Below are 14,256 nucleotides of genomic sequence, written 5' to 3' on the forward strand. Positions count from 1 at the left end.
CCACAGGATGCAGCTTAATTGTCACTGGCCACTCACGGATGGGGTTTTGACATGAGTCTGCAAGCAACTGATTTATTACAGTCCCTGTGCAGTCAAACCTCCCTGCTGATGATAATCTGCATTTGCAGCCGCCCCCCAGCACTAGCATCACCGCCTCAGCTCCACCCCAGATCACCAGGCATTAGATCCTCATAAGGAGCACCTACCTAGATCCCTCACATGCGCAGGTCCCAGTAGGGTTTGCACTCCCGTGACAATCTAACCCCGCTGACCTGACAGGAGGCGGAGCTATTCTGCACTCTCCATGAGGGGCAAACCTCCCACTGCCGGCTGCAAATACAGATGAAGCTGCTGGCTTGCCCACAGCTCGCCTCCTGCTGTGCAGCCCCCTTCCTAACAGGCTGACCCTGAATCCTGCTCTAGAATCTGGCCTCAGTTTCTATCTCTAATCCACAGCCTGTGGCTGCTCAGATGAGCCTTTCTGCTTGCTTTCATGCGTCTTATCTTTTTCTTTTTTTGTGGGGGAGGGCCCTCCGTTCACTGTTTGCCCCACCTACAATACCTTCCGTCCCGATCACCCAATTCTTAGCATTATTTCAGGCTTAGTTCATGGTTCATTTCTTTTTGCTAAGTTTTTTTTTTTTTTTTTTTTTTTTTTTTAATATGAGCAATGACTTTTTTTTTTTAAATGATTTCTTTGGCTTTTGGTTTAGATTCCCATGGTTTTTCTTTTTTTTTTTTTTTTTTTTTTTTTTTTTTTTTAATATATTTATTGATTATGCTATTACAGTTGTCCCATTTCCCCCCCCACTCCACTCCATCCTGCCCACCCCCCTCCCTCCCACATTCCCCCCCCATAGTTCATGTCCATGGGTCATACTTATAAGTTCTTTGGCTTCTACATTTCCTACACTATTTTTACCCTCCCCCTGTCTATTTTCCACCTATCATCTATGCTACTTATTCTCTGTACCTTTACCCCCCTCTCCCCCTCCCACTCCCTTATTGACAACTCTCATGTTCTAGTTGTTTGCCTAGTTTGCTCTCGTTTTTGTTTTATGTGTGGTCGTTAATAACTGTGAGTTTGGTGTCATTTTTACTGTTCCTATTTTTGATCTTTTTCTTAGGTAACTCCCTTTAACATTTCATATAATAAGGGCTTGGTGATGATGAGCCTCTTCAACTTGACCTTATCTGAGAAGCACTTTATCCTCCCTTCCATTCTAAATGATAGCTTTGCTGGATACAGTAATCTTGGACGTAGGTCCTTGCGTTTAATCTTGGGTAATGTAATTAGGATGTGTCTTGTTGTGTTCCTCCTTGGGTCCAGCTTCTTTGGGACTCTCTGAGCTTCCTGGACTTCCCGGAAGTCTATTTCCTTTGCCAGATCGGGGAAGTTCTCCATTATTTGTTCAAATAAGTTTTCAATTTTTTGTTCTTCCTCTTCTCCTTCTGGCACCCCTATAATTCGGATGTTGGAATGTTTCAAGGTGTCCTGGAGGTTCCTAAGCCTCTCCTCATTTTTCCAAGTTCTTGTTTCTTCATTCTTTTCTGGTTGAATGTTTGTTTCTTCCTTCTGGTCCATACCATTGATTTGAGTCCCAGTTTCCTTCTCATCACTATTGGTTCCCTGTACATTTTCCTTTGTTTCTCTTAGCATAGGCTTCATTTTTTCATCTGTTTTTCGAATAGATTCAACCAAGTCTGTGAGCATATTGATAACCAGTGCTTTGAACTGTGCATCCGATAGGTTGGCTATCTCTTCGTCGCTTAGTTGTATTTTTTCTGGAGCTTTGAAGTGTTCTGTCATTTGGGCCATTTTTTTTTGTTTGTCTTGGTGCGTCTGTTACTTTAAGGGGCAGAGCCTTAGGTGTTCACCGGGGCGGGGTAATGCTGGTCGCTGCGCTGTGATGCTGTACGTGGGGGCGGGGCCGAGAGGGAGCAATGGCGCCCGCTTCACTCTCCTCCGGATTTCAGTCTTTCACTCCGCTACCCACAATCAAACTGGGCCCCTCTGGTGCTGGTTCCCGAGTAAGTGGGCCTGTGCACACTCTAGGCCCCTGTGGGTCTCTCCAACAACCTCTCCTGTGAGGCTGGGAGTCTCTCCTGCTGCCGCCCCAACCCCCAGGGGCGCTTTCAATCAGAGGTTTGAGGCTTTATTTCCCCGAGCTGGAGCCCTGGGTTGCGCAGCGGTCTGCTTCTCTGCCCGCCGTTCGTCCAGTTTATCTGTGGGCGAATGTGGTGCCGCAAGGTGCTACCCGCCACTCTGCCTGCCCCACTCTCCGCCACTCTGAGTCCGGCCCTCTGGGTTTATCTGTGAAAATGTGGGACCGCAGGGTCTGCTAGTGCTCGGACTGCCTGCGCCATTTGTCCCACACTCCGCCAGTCTCAGTCCCGCCACAGCCACGCGAGTCCTCTCCACCCCAGTGCCGTCTCCGCCCCTCCTACCAGTCTGGATGAATGATTATTTTCTGTTTCCTTGGTGTTGGTCCCCCTTGCTGTTCAATTCTCTGTCAGTTCTGGTTGTGCGAGGAGGCGCAGTGTGTCTACCTACGCCGCCATCTTGGTTCTCCGATTCCCATGGTTTTTCAATTCATTGAACTCACTTGGCATCGAACATTTCCCCCCGAAATGTCTGTTCCTTTTAACATCTGCGTGTTTGAGTTTGTTAACCACTGGCAGTGAACCCTGTCAGCAGGGGCTGGGCCTGCGTCTTCCTTTGTGTCAAGTGTGCATGTTGGGCCCAGGGTGGTGGGAGGAGGAGATGCTGATGGAGGGGAATGGCCCCCGCTTCATCTGCTGTGCGCTCCAGTGGAAACCCCTCTCTGTTTCCATCTGAGGCCTTTTAAATAAGATTAAAAACACAGACCAGAATGTCTGTGGGTTTTCCCAAGAAAAGCTCATGCAATGTTGAAAGAGATGGAAAGGGCGGGTCTGGGGGGGTGCTCTGCAGCCCACGGCAGCCCCAGGCCCCGGAGGACAGAGTGCTGAAGAAGGCCTCACTCCCCTTGGGTTGTTCCCACCCCATTGGGAAGTCAGGAGGACACCCCATCTAGAAGACTAAGCATTCAGAAATGCTTAGTCTTCTGTTCTGCCATTAGGCAAGAATTGCATTTAATCAAAGGCACACGTCTCGCTGTATCTCTGCCTGCTTAGAATAAGATGTCAGGGTAGGTGCAGCTTATTTTGTATATCTGAAATATTTCTTAATACGTTTTTTAAAAAAGAAAGCTTCCATGCTGCATAAAATGATATAGGTTTTTTTTGTGTGAGGCACAGAGAAGATAGAAATCAGACTTAATAGTTGCTTTCAGAGCTTTATCTATGTGTTTCCAAATCTCAGACTGTTTTATTTAAAACTATTTTCCTTAATGACAATGTCAACATATTTGCATTTTTCTTTTACTTAGGGAATAAATTCATAACAAATCCATGAATTCATAGAAATACCCAATGAAAAACTGGTGGGAGTCACTGAGCATGTAAGTGATCCTTCTTTTCACGGTAATGGATGCTTAGGCATACCTTACTAAGAACAGAAAGCTCCGTGGAGAAGCTGAGACCCACAGGCCCATGCTTTGTTAATACAACTTGAAAAACTGTGTCCAAATTTTCTTTCACATCCCAGCATCCTGTCTCCATAGCCAGTTGGTAAGTTCCTTGACATCAGAGATTCAGCTTTAACCCAGGCAACCTGTCTCTGATTAGCTGGGTGACCTTGAACAAGCAATTAGAATCAGACCATTAAGTCCCAAGTCCTCATGTGTATGGCAAAGAGGTTGACCGAGCTGAGGTTTTCCTCTGTGCTCCGTGGTACCCTAGGTTTCCCCGGGTACCTCCCAGAGCAGGTCTTCATTCACCGAACTCTCCCACGAGAACAGCTCTATTTTTATTACTGTTTTTTTGTGTTACAATGAAGGTTTTAGATAGAAAAAATGTACCGGATGATACCTAAGTTACTGTTCACCTTTAAAGCATTCTAATTCTAGGTCTAACTTTCTACACCCAAGGGCTAGTTCAGTGAATACAAAAGGGCTTAATGCATTTTATTGGCTGTGCCCTGGCTGGTGGGGCTCAGTGGATTGAGTGCTGGCCAGTGAGCTGAAAGTTTGCTAGTTCAATTCCCAGTCAGGGCACATGCCAATAAATAGGGACCACAGGCCAGATCCCCAGCTGGGGGCATGTGAGAGGCAACCGATTGATGTGTCTCTCACACATCGGTGTTTCTCTCTCTCGCTTTTTTCCTTCCTTCCCTGCTCTGTAAAAATAAAATAATAAAATATTTTTTAAAAACTCCATTGGCTGAGAAAATAAAAGGAAAATTTTTGTCAATAATGACTATCATGTATGGGCTACCTATTATGAGCTAAATGCTTCATAATTATTGTTTCATTCCTTCCTACAATAGCACTATGAGGTAGGCTCTTCTGGAATCCTCATAGAGACCCCGAGGTTCTTAAGCAACTTGGATAGGGCACATTATTAGTAAGAAATACGTTGTTTTAAAATGATTTACAGAGTAGTCATGTCCAGGTTCTTCTCTCAAAACCTTTGCATTCAATTGCAGTTTCCCCTTGTATCTCTAGGCCCCTCCATCCACGAGTTCATAGCTCCCCTGAACCAGAATTTTAAATAGTCTTGGGGGAAAAAATAGAAAATGATATCCCTGTATGTGTGCTCTTGAGGTTGCCTTAAGTATTTAACCCACAAGAGGCAGAGGACTAGATGGAAGGACCCGGTGAGCTGGGCCCCCAATTCTCATACAGCGACGGCCAAGATGTCTGTTGAACCTAAGGCTGTGGTTCTGAGTTGATTTCTGCCTTCAGCATCCAGGGAACATTTGTCCTCTAATAACTCCCCTCACCCGACCTGGAAACAGGGATACACTGTCCTCCCTGGTTGGAGATGGGAATTAGGGAGCCAGGTGAGGAGGTCCGGTCAAGGGCATTACATCTGGGTTCTTCCCCCGGTGGTAGAGCATTATTTAACCAATGTTTCCAACACGTTCCCCGTAGGTAGGAGGAGGCTGAAAGAGAGCATTCCCAGGAGTCTTGGAAAATAACTTCCCATATGTCCTCTTAGGACTCCATGTGAAAATTCCTGGGGGTGCATGTCTAGGAGCAGGATTCCTGGGAGAGGTAGGCCACGCTGGCCCTAGGGTGAGGTAGGGCAGGGCACGTGGTGAGCACTGACTCACTGCCCTGCGGGATGACCTTAGGTTTTCACTCCCGTGAGGACCCCCTTCTCCCGAGTCCTCATCAAAAATCTGATGTGTATAAAGAGGTGTCTCACTGGCATTTAAATGTGCATATCTCTGATGACTAGAGGAGCTGAGCAGAGGATTGTCTTTCTCTTCCATGAAGCTGTGGGCTCCCTAAAGGCCGTGGTGTAACTCACAGAGACAGAAAACAGAAGATAGGTGACCCGGGCCTGGCTGTGGGAAATAGGGAGTTACTCTGTAATAAGTGCAGAGCTTCTGTCTGGGATGATGAAAAAGTTTCGGAAATGGATAGTGGGAAGAGGAGACATTTGTACAACATTGTGAATATACTTAATGTCACTGATTTGCACACTTAAAAATGATGAATTTTTTCGTTGTATATATTTTACCACAACAACCAAAAAAATTGCAAAAGCCAGTGGTATCATTCAGTTCAAGTCCAAGTCCAAAGACCTGAGAACCAGGGGAGCTGATGGTGTAAGTTCCAGTCTGAAGGGCCATGAACCAGGAATGACGGTGTCCGAGGGCAGAAGACGATGTCCCAGCTCAAGTACCAGAACACATTCACCCTTCGTCCTCCTTTTTGTACTATTCAGACCAGCAATGGATTGGATGATACCCACCCGAATTAGTGAGAGCGATCTTCTTTATTTAGCCAACCAATTTAAATGCTAATCTCTTCCAGAAACATCCTCACAGACACACCCAGAAGTAATGTTTTACCAGCTATCTGGACTCCCCTTCGCCCAGTCAGGTTGACACACAAAGTTTACCATCACAGATGGTCTATTTACCATCTCTGATCTTGAACTATAGACTCCCTGAGGGCAGGGACCATAGTTCACTCGTCTCCTATATCTAAGGTGTCACCTGGATCGCAGCAGTTAACAGAAAATGAGTGGATGAGTGAATAGGTGAATGAGCAAGTAAGTGAATAAATGAGCGCGTAAACAAACAAATGATTGCCACCTAAGTCTTAAGTGGTCGAGTATCCACTGAGATCGTGTGCAGGATTTTGTGTATGCATGGGTTTTCTGGAGAAAGGGTCCGCCCTTTTCAGTAAAATATCAATGCAGCGCATGACCCCAAAGGGCTTAACACCACGAGTGCAGAGATGGGGACAGGATGGGGTGGACTAGATGACTCCCCCGTGAGTGGCCCTTGGCAAGTGTTTGAAACAGATCAAATGCAGGTGAGCAGCAGGCAACCTGACGAGATGACATCCCACACTGTTTTTGTAAAATCAGAGAACTGGTAGACTTCAGGACTCAAAGAGGAATGGCCAGCTACTGAATCGGGTTCTTTGCAGTAAACTGTGATTTCCTCTCTTGTTTGTCCATGTGTTTTATTTTTTATATTGTGTGATCAACTTTTTTTTCTGTAACATTTTCATAGGCCTCCCCAAAACTTATAGCCCTCAGTTATTGTGCCCACAGCATTGATGGAGAGAATGGCTTTGAACAGCACCTGAAGATTCACCTTATTAAAAAAAAATTAAAAGATAGGACCGGTCAGCATCCCATTGTGTGGATGCATTACAATTTCACTAATCACAGCCAATGAATGAACTATCACTTGTTTGCATTTCTTTCTGTGGCCGAAGCTTCTTACGCAGAGGTTCCCGGGTCTGGCTGTGCACGGGAATCACCCATAGAGCTTTTCTGTTCCCAGGCTTGGCCCTCACTACTAGAGGGCCTGATTTCTCGGTTTGAGTGCTGCCCAGGCATGAGCGTTTTTCAAGGTCCTCAGGAGATTCTAATGTGCAGCCAGGGTTGGGGGCCTTTGTCCCACATGCTCCTGTGACCACTTGTGCTGTGTCTTGTCTAGGCAGGACATTCCCTTGAGATGTGACATGGACCCAGGAGGACTCATCATTATCTTTGTAAAATATGTGTTGAGCTGATTCTCCAAGTCAAGACATGCCATGTTGTTACGGCATTGGCGGTGGCAAAGCTGTCCTGCCCTTCACCTCTGCTCTCAAACACGTACCCACGCATGCACGCACGCGCACGCACGTACACGCACACCCTTCCCCAGCACAGATGCTTATCTTTTAATTGCCGGGAGGAGGGAGAAAGAGCATTAAAAAGACAAGCATCATCCACGGGATCAGGACGGGAGCTCATTCTTTATCCTTAATAGAGTTTCTACATTCATTGTTTTCATTATTTAAATTCTTACATTGAAGATATATTCAGTGCAGGAATATTAGGACAGATTAATAAGTGAAAAGAATATATAAGCGTCTATTTTCGATTTAATGAAGAATAATGAGAATTGAATCCAATAATCTTAATCAATAGCAGTGTTCAAGTGCAAATGTCACATTTTGGTTTGGAAAAGACATGTGACTAGCAACAGATGCAGAGATTTTGGAAAGTAAATTCAGATATATTTTTAAGGAGAATGTGTATGTATGTGTCTAAATGTGAGACCTTAATCTCTTAACAGCTTTCACCCTTAGTGAAAGGACAAAGCCGGCCCCATTTGCTATTGTGGCACATTTGCCTAGCAGGCCTATGACCTTGTTAAACATGATGCCATTTTACTGTTCTGAGCTTGTGTCCCCAGGACTGGAAATGACCAGAAACAAGAACAGGACTGACCTCTCCCCAAAGCCCCAGGCAGAAGCTAACATTGGAACAAACCACAGCCTCAGTTACGTCGCCCCCACCCTTTTTAATCCAATTATAATCCAATAAAAGCTCAAAGCCCTGCCCCTAAATGTGGGGGGTGTGCCTCTCTACACCATGCCCCTCCTCTCCTTTCTTGGAGAGTCAATAAAAACTTTACTCTCTATACCAGGGGTGTCAAACTCATTTTCACATCAGCCTCGTGGTTGCCTTCAAAGGGCCGGAATATTTTTAGGGCTGCGTAAATGTAACTGCTCCTTAACTGTTAAGGAGTTGAAATTACATTCAGCCCTTGGAAGGCTACCGAGAGGCTGACGCGGCCCCTGGTGAACATGAGTGACACCCCTGTTCTATACGTTCTTCTCTTTGTGAACTCTTTCACAGCCCGCATCACTGACCACGCTAACACTCAGTGTTGATTCCTTTACAGTTGATAACGTGAGCAGATTCCCCGTGGGAAAGGTTCCCTGATGGGTGGACCGTAGGAGAGTCAGTGCTGTTGGGGAGGGAGGAAATTCAGGACCGTGGGTCTCTGCCTGGGGAGAAGAAGCCTCTCTCAGGAGGCGGCAGCGTCAGCGATGGGTGTGGGGTGGGAAGAGGACTTGAAACCAGCCTGGCATGTTTTCATCATGTTGCCAAGCAATTAACTTGACCAGAGATTACTAGGTCTGATCTCTTGAACTCTTTCAAAAACTGTCTGGGGCAAGCGAAGACTTAAAAAAAAGTTGACAACAATGGTATTTCTTCCCCTCCCCCCCACCATTTATACTTCCCACCCAATACACGATTCATTTTGAGGACCTCCAATGATTACAAGAGAAAAAGACTGAATGTGATTTTATTTTTGCTAATCAAATCGAACAATTGGTCTTTGTAAATCCTAGTAAACACACAATGCATTAAGGACTTCAAATTCTATTTTGTTTGTCTTCTCCGGGTCACTGCCCTTGAAATAAGAAAGCCAGATAAAAAGACATCTCCGGAAGAACAATAGAGATGCTTAGTCTTTTGTTTGTTTAACTAAGAGCATATCAAGGGCCTTATCCTTTACTTGGGTACAAAGCACAAAAGAATAATTTAAATTTCCAATTTAACAAAAGAAAAGACACCTACACCCCCACCACAGTTTATTTTCTGTCTCCGTGGTATCCTTCAATCTGGCAGAGCTAGAGAATTTGCACTATTGATTTACTGGTGCCGGAGGGTCTGGGATCCCTGGATGCGGCCAGAGGGGAAGGTCTCTCAAGTCCCTGCATCACAGCCCTGGGATGGGCGGGGAGACCTTGGGAGCAGATGCAGGAGAGGGAAGTGAAGGTGGGAGCTTGTGGAAGTTCCTACCTAATTGCCTTTTATTTTCTTAATGATTTGGAGAAGCAAAGTCAGGGGTTGAAAACGGGGATGGGGATTTGAGGTTTGCAGTGATGCGAAAAGGAACGAAAGAATCATCTAGGAGGGTGGGACAGTGTGTGGACTAATGCTTGGAGCTGCTCAAGGATCGTGGTCGACTTTACAGGGACCCAGTTGGAGTGGTTATGCTTTTCTTCCCTTTAAACTCTCAGGGTGCAGGTGCAGAGCAGGGAGAGACTTGGTTTTAACTGAGAAACTTGTGGTTTAGCCAAGTGAGTGTGACAAAGTGAGAAGAGGCCAGGGGGTTGGCCCAGAGGGAGCGGTGATAACAATGGATCAGAACTCTGAGCCTTTGGTCACTGTCTCTCTCCCTCTCCCCCAGGTCCTGTGCTCGCTTGGAGAGAGGGATGCTCGAGAGTGAGATTTCGGAGAGAAGACTCTCCACTCGCCTTCTTGGGTTTTTTGTGGCTGGACTGATAATGTGGATGCAAGATCAGATGACCAGAACAAACAAATAACATGTACACACGGGAGGTCATAGGTGACGCTCCCTGAACCAGCCAGCTTGTTATACTTATTAGACAAAGACAGAATGCATTTCTGAAGAATCGACAGGGCACTGAGGATGCTCATTAGTGAGGAATCTAATGAAGTTGGGGCTTAGGTAGAAATTAGGGTTTGTTTCTGTCATCTTTTTGAGCCTGAATTCCTTCACTCTAGTGGTAAAGGTGCCTCCCTCAGCCTCCGGGGCCGGGTGGGGCAGCTTTCACATGGCGCATTTACCTCCTGTTTTCTGGGGATCAGACATACAGGTCAGAGTGTTCTTGCATGACCAGTTTTTAAAGTTGCTTTACTTCTAAGTGATATCTCGGTGGGCTATGATGTGGTAGCCTGCCCTGGCCCTCGATGGTAACAATGAGGCCTGGGCCCGGCGGCGAGGCCATGGGGGTGACTGGTGAAGCGGGATGGAGAACAAGCTCATTGGACGCAAGAAAATCAAGGAACTGAGGGAAGAGGAAATGGGAAGGGTCAGAAATGTAGATGCTCTGGATGTTGCTGATGCATTCACATGGTATCGCTTAACATGCTCCTCCTCTGGTTTTTGTATTTTCTGTAAACTGGTTGTGATAGAGACTTGTTCAGACTAAGGTTTTATTTTTGCGGGGGAGGGGGTAAGATAACACCATAGGTGTTCCTTTTAAATTTTGAATCATGTGACTATATCAACTACTAAAATAAATGAACATAAAATTTTAAAACAAAAAAAAGTAGATATTGAAATCACCAGTAATGAAGACAGAACTGCAATTGGAGAGAAGGAGAGACAGGAGCTAAATATTCCAGAATGAAGCATGTGAGGCTGGGCGTGGGGCTGAAACGGGTGCTGGGGGGTGGCGTAACATGATAACACGAGATTAAAAGCTGCAGGCGTTTTATGGGAGAAGGAAGGAGAACGTTCTGGAAGAGAGGAAGGATACTACCCTATGTCCAGGTCTGGCGGACGGGGGAGTGTACAGTCTTGACTGGATGGGTCTTCAGGGAAAGTCCTTTACGGCCTGGACAAATTACTTCATTTCTCTGACTCTCCTTATCGCTAGGATGGGAATAATGGTCCCTACGAAAAGGTCCCTGTGTGAGTTGAGTGAGATCGTGCAGTAATGTACTCAGCAGAGTGACCGGTGGCATGATAAGCTGTTGTTTTTATGGTGTATGAACTTGAAGCCCACACATGCTGTCCTACTTAGTTCTTCTCTGGTTTGGCAACACATCGGAACCACCTGGTCCCGGTTTTTAAAAAACACGGACGCATTGGCCCCACCCCCGGGGATTCTGATGGATTTGGGCGGGGCTCGGCCTGGGTGTTTTTATAAGCCCCAAGGCGATTCTAATGTGCAGTGAAGGTTGAGTGTTATTGGTTCTTGAAGCGCTAGACCCTGAAACAGGAACATTAGCATTGTCCAGGGATTAGTTAAAAATGCCAAATTTCCCTGGTCGACTGAATCAGAAACTCGGGTGAATCAGCAGTCTGTGTTTTAACAAGCTGCCCTGGTGATTCTAATGAACGCTTAAGTTTCATAAGTACTGATCTAGGAGCAGCAATTCCAGTTGGTCATTTCAGCTGTCCGGTTTTCCCATCTGAACCAGTATACATCTCAGATCCTCCCCTCCCCACCTCCTCCACGTGCTCCAGCCAGCCCTCTCTCTCTCTCTCTCTCTCTCTCTCTCTCTCTCTCTTTTGTTTTCCCTTCAGGGGAGAATGGGGAGATTTAGGGCTATTTCTTGTTCTTTCTTAATTTTGTAGGTCTTCTGTTGTCTTTGTTCTGTTCCGTTCTCCCAAAATATGGAGGTGCCAGATACTGGTTAAAAAGAACTGAATTGGGTCAGCTCCTGACCCCATGGGGCTGCCCAGTTGTGTTGTTGTGATTAATGATAAATATATATTTGGTTTTCGTCCTCATGTCTGGCACGGAAATGAAGCCCTTGAAATTCCTGAGATGAAAGCGACAAAGGTGTCTATTGTTGTGTTAACGAGTGACTTTGAAGGTGGGGGCTGATTGCTTTGGAGGAGCAACCTGGATAGGAGACTGGACCTTTCAGTCCCACCCCCTGACCTCCGGGGAGGGGAGAGGGGCTGGAGATTGACCTCAACCACCAATGGCCAATGATTTAACCCATCAAGCTTAATGAAGCCTCCAGAAAAACCCAAAAGGACGGGTTTGAGAGGGCTTCCAGTCAGCGAGCCCGGGGAGGCTCAGGTAGTTTCGTGCCCAGAGAGCGGGAAAACTGTCCCTTCCATCTGGCTGTTCCTGAGTTATATCCTTTCATGGTGAACCTGCGATCCTGTAAGTACACTGTTCCTTTGAGTTGTGTGAGTCGCTCTAAATAAATTAATTGTGCGTAAGGCGGAGGTCATTGTTGCCTCTAAGCTACAGTGGACAGTCGGAAAACCTGGGTTTGCCACTGGCATCTGAAGTGGGGACATGGGGCGGGACATTTCGCGGGCTTGAGCCTTCACCCTGTGGAATCCGATGCTACCTCTGGGTAAATAGTGGCAAATGGAGTTGAATTGTCAAATGTCCAGCGGGGAGGGGAAAATTCCTTGGTGTGGGAAGGAATGCACTGCCCCACCCCCCGGCGGAACATTGGAATTAGAGTGAAGAATTTTATCAGCGTTAAAAAAAAAGTGGCTAACTGGGGCTGTCTGGGGTGGCCCAACGGAAGGGTGATTTTTTTGGCCTTCATTTGCTCGTTTCACATCCTCCTCTTTCTGCAGTCTTGTTTTCTGTGCCCCGCTCCTGTGAAAACCTGTTCTCAGGTTTGGGTCCTAGCTCAGTCCTTTGTAATTTAGCCTAAGTCACGTTTGCTGACCAGACTGGATGCACCCGAGGAAAGGGACTGTGTCTCCATCGCTTTGTGTCCACATACTTCTCCAAGGTGATTCCTGCAGTGACGTGCCCCTTGCACTTTGAAGAGGCACAGAGCTGATGAGCACTGGCTTTGGCACCAGTGTAACCTTGGGCAAGTCATGGCACTTTTTGGCACCTCAGTTTTCTTATCTATAAAATGGGCTTCATGATTTTTTAATTTTAAAATTGTTCACTGTAATTCTTAATAAATATTTATTTTTTAGAGGGAGGGGAAAGGAGGGAGAAGGAGAGGGAGAGAAACATCAATGTGTGGTTGCCTCTTGCACGCCCCCAGCCAGGGACCTGGCCTACAACCCAGGTATGTGCCTTGGCCAGGAATTGAACCAGCGACCTTTTTTGGTTCACAGGCTGGGGCTAAATCCACTGAGCCACACCAGCCAGGGCTAATTGTTGTTGTTGTTGTTTTTTTAAAGTAAAGAAACAAGTACAAGCCATTACAGAAAAATATGGGACGCTTCACGGATTTACGTGTCGTCCTCGCACAGGGCCCATGCCAATCTTCTCTGAATCATTCCAATTTTAGTCTATGCTGTCGAAACGAGCACTGGGCTTGTGATATTTAACCTCACACTGTTGCGCAGACTATGTGAGGTAATGCACGGCAAGGGCTTAGGTCAGCACCCTACCTGGAATGTAGCGAGCGGTCAGTGAGTGGCACCTGTGAATGATTGCTGTTAAACTCCGTTCCGTGCTGTGGAAGGACAGGTTTTATCCCCTGGGCTGTCGGGAAGCTTTCGGGCCCGGTCGGTTTTCACCAAGGTACAGCTCCCGCTCCGACAGGGGACACCTCCTCCAGAGACACCCCGAGCGAGCTCTTCTGGTTTCCCACGGTCTCACCCACACTGCTTGGAGGACTTCCTAAATCTTCTCTTCAGGAAGTTTAATACCTTGCAAAAGCCTCAGCCTATTTTAATTGAATTATTTCCTTCAGTGTCAGGCTTAAAGAGCACCCGGCAGGCTCCCAGCTCTGACTGAATGCATTGAAGAAGTCAAACAGTGCAGGCCGTGGCCTAATCCTTGAGGGAGATAGAAGCAGAATCCCCTCTGCAGCCCTTTCATTTTCTTATGTTAGTTAATAAACATACTTATAACATCTGCTTTTTCTTTCCTCCCCGAATGCTCTTAAGTTGTCTTAGTAAGAAAGAATAAAACTCAGACTGTAACAAGATGTTGGGGAAGAATTTGCCATCTTAATTTTCAGGGCTGGAAGGGATTTTCCACGTTACCTGGTCTCACCTGCATAATTTACCTGGCGTGGGGCAGAGGTTTACAGTAGGAGATGGCTTGGCCAAGGTCACAGAACTTAACCTCCAATGAACGCAGCTTCAAAAAGACATGTTCTTTGTCCTGGACAAGGTTTGGGAGCCAGTGAGACAGGGCATGGGACATCTAAGCTAGTGGGTCAGGGTGGTGGGTAAGGGTGGTGCTCTGGCCTCAGCCTCCCAGGGATTGAATCTCGGTCCACCTCACACCATCTGCCCCTGGGCAAGTTACTTAACGTTGCTGGGGCTTCCGTTCTCTTACCCCAAATTAGGGATGGTCATGGCACCTACTCAGAGTGCTGTTGAGGGAGACTACAGTTCACCAAAAAGCTTGGCACTGCCCCGGGCACATAGTAAGTGCTCAA

At 46.6% G+C, this 14,256-nt stretch overlaps 1 non-coding gene across 1 annotated transcript; it reads right to left on the reverse strand.

Moving 5' to 3' along the window:
- Positions 1–13,069: 13,069 nt before the first annotated feature.
- LOC112319754 (U6 spliceosomal RNA) lies at positions 13,070–13,172 on the reverse strand. The gene has a single exon (XR_002976356.2). It is a non-coding gene; the product is annotated as a U6 spliceosomal RNA (small nuclear RNA).
- Positions 13,173–14,256: the final 1,084 nt, after the last annotated feature.

The sequence above is a fragment of the Desmodus rotundus genome, chromosome 6, assembly GCF_022682495.2.
Source record: "Desmodus rotundus isolate HL8 chromosome 6, HLdesRot8A.1, whole genome shotgun sequence".
Lineage (NCBI taxonomy): Eukaryota > Metazoa > Chordata > Mammalia > Chiroptera > Phyllostomidae > Desmodus > Desmodus rotundus.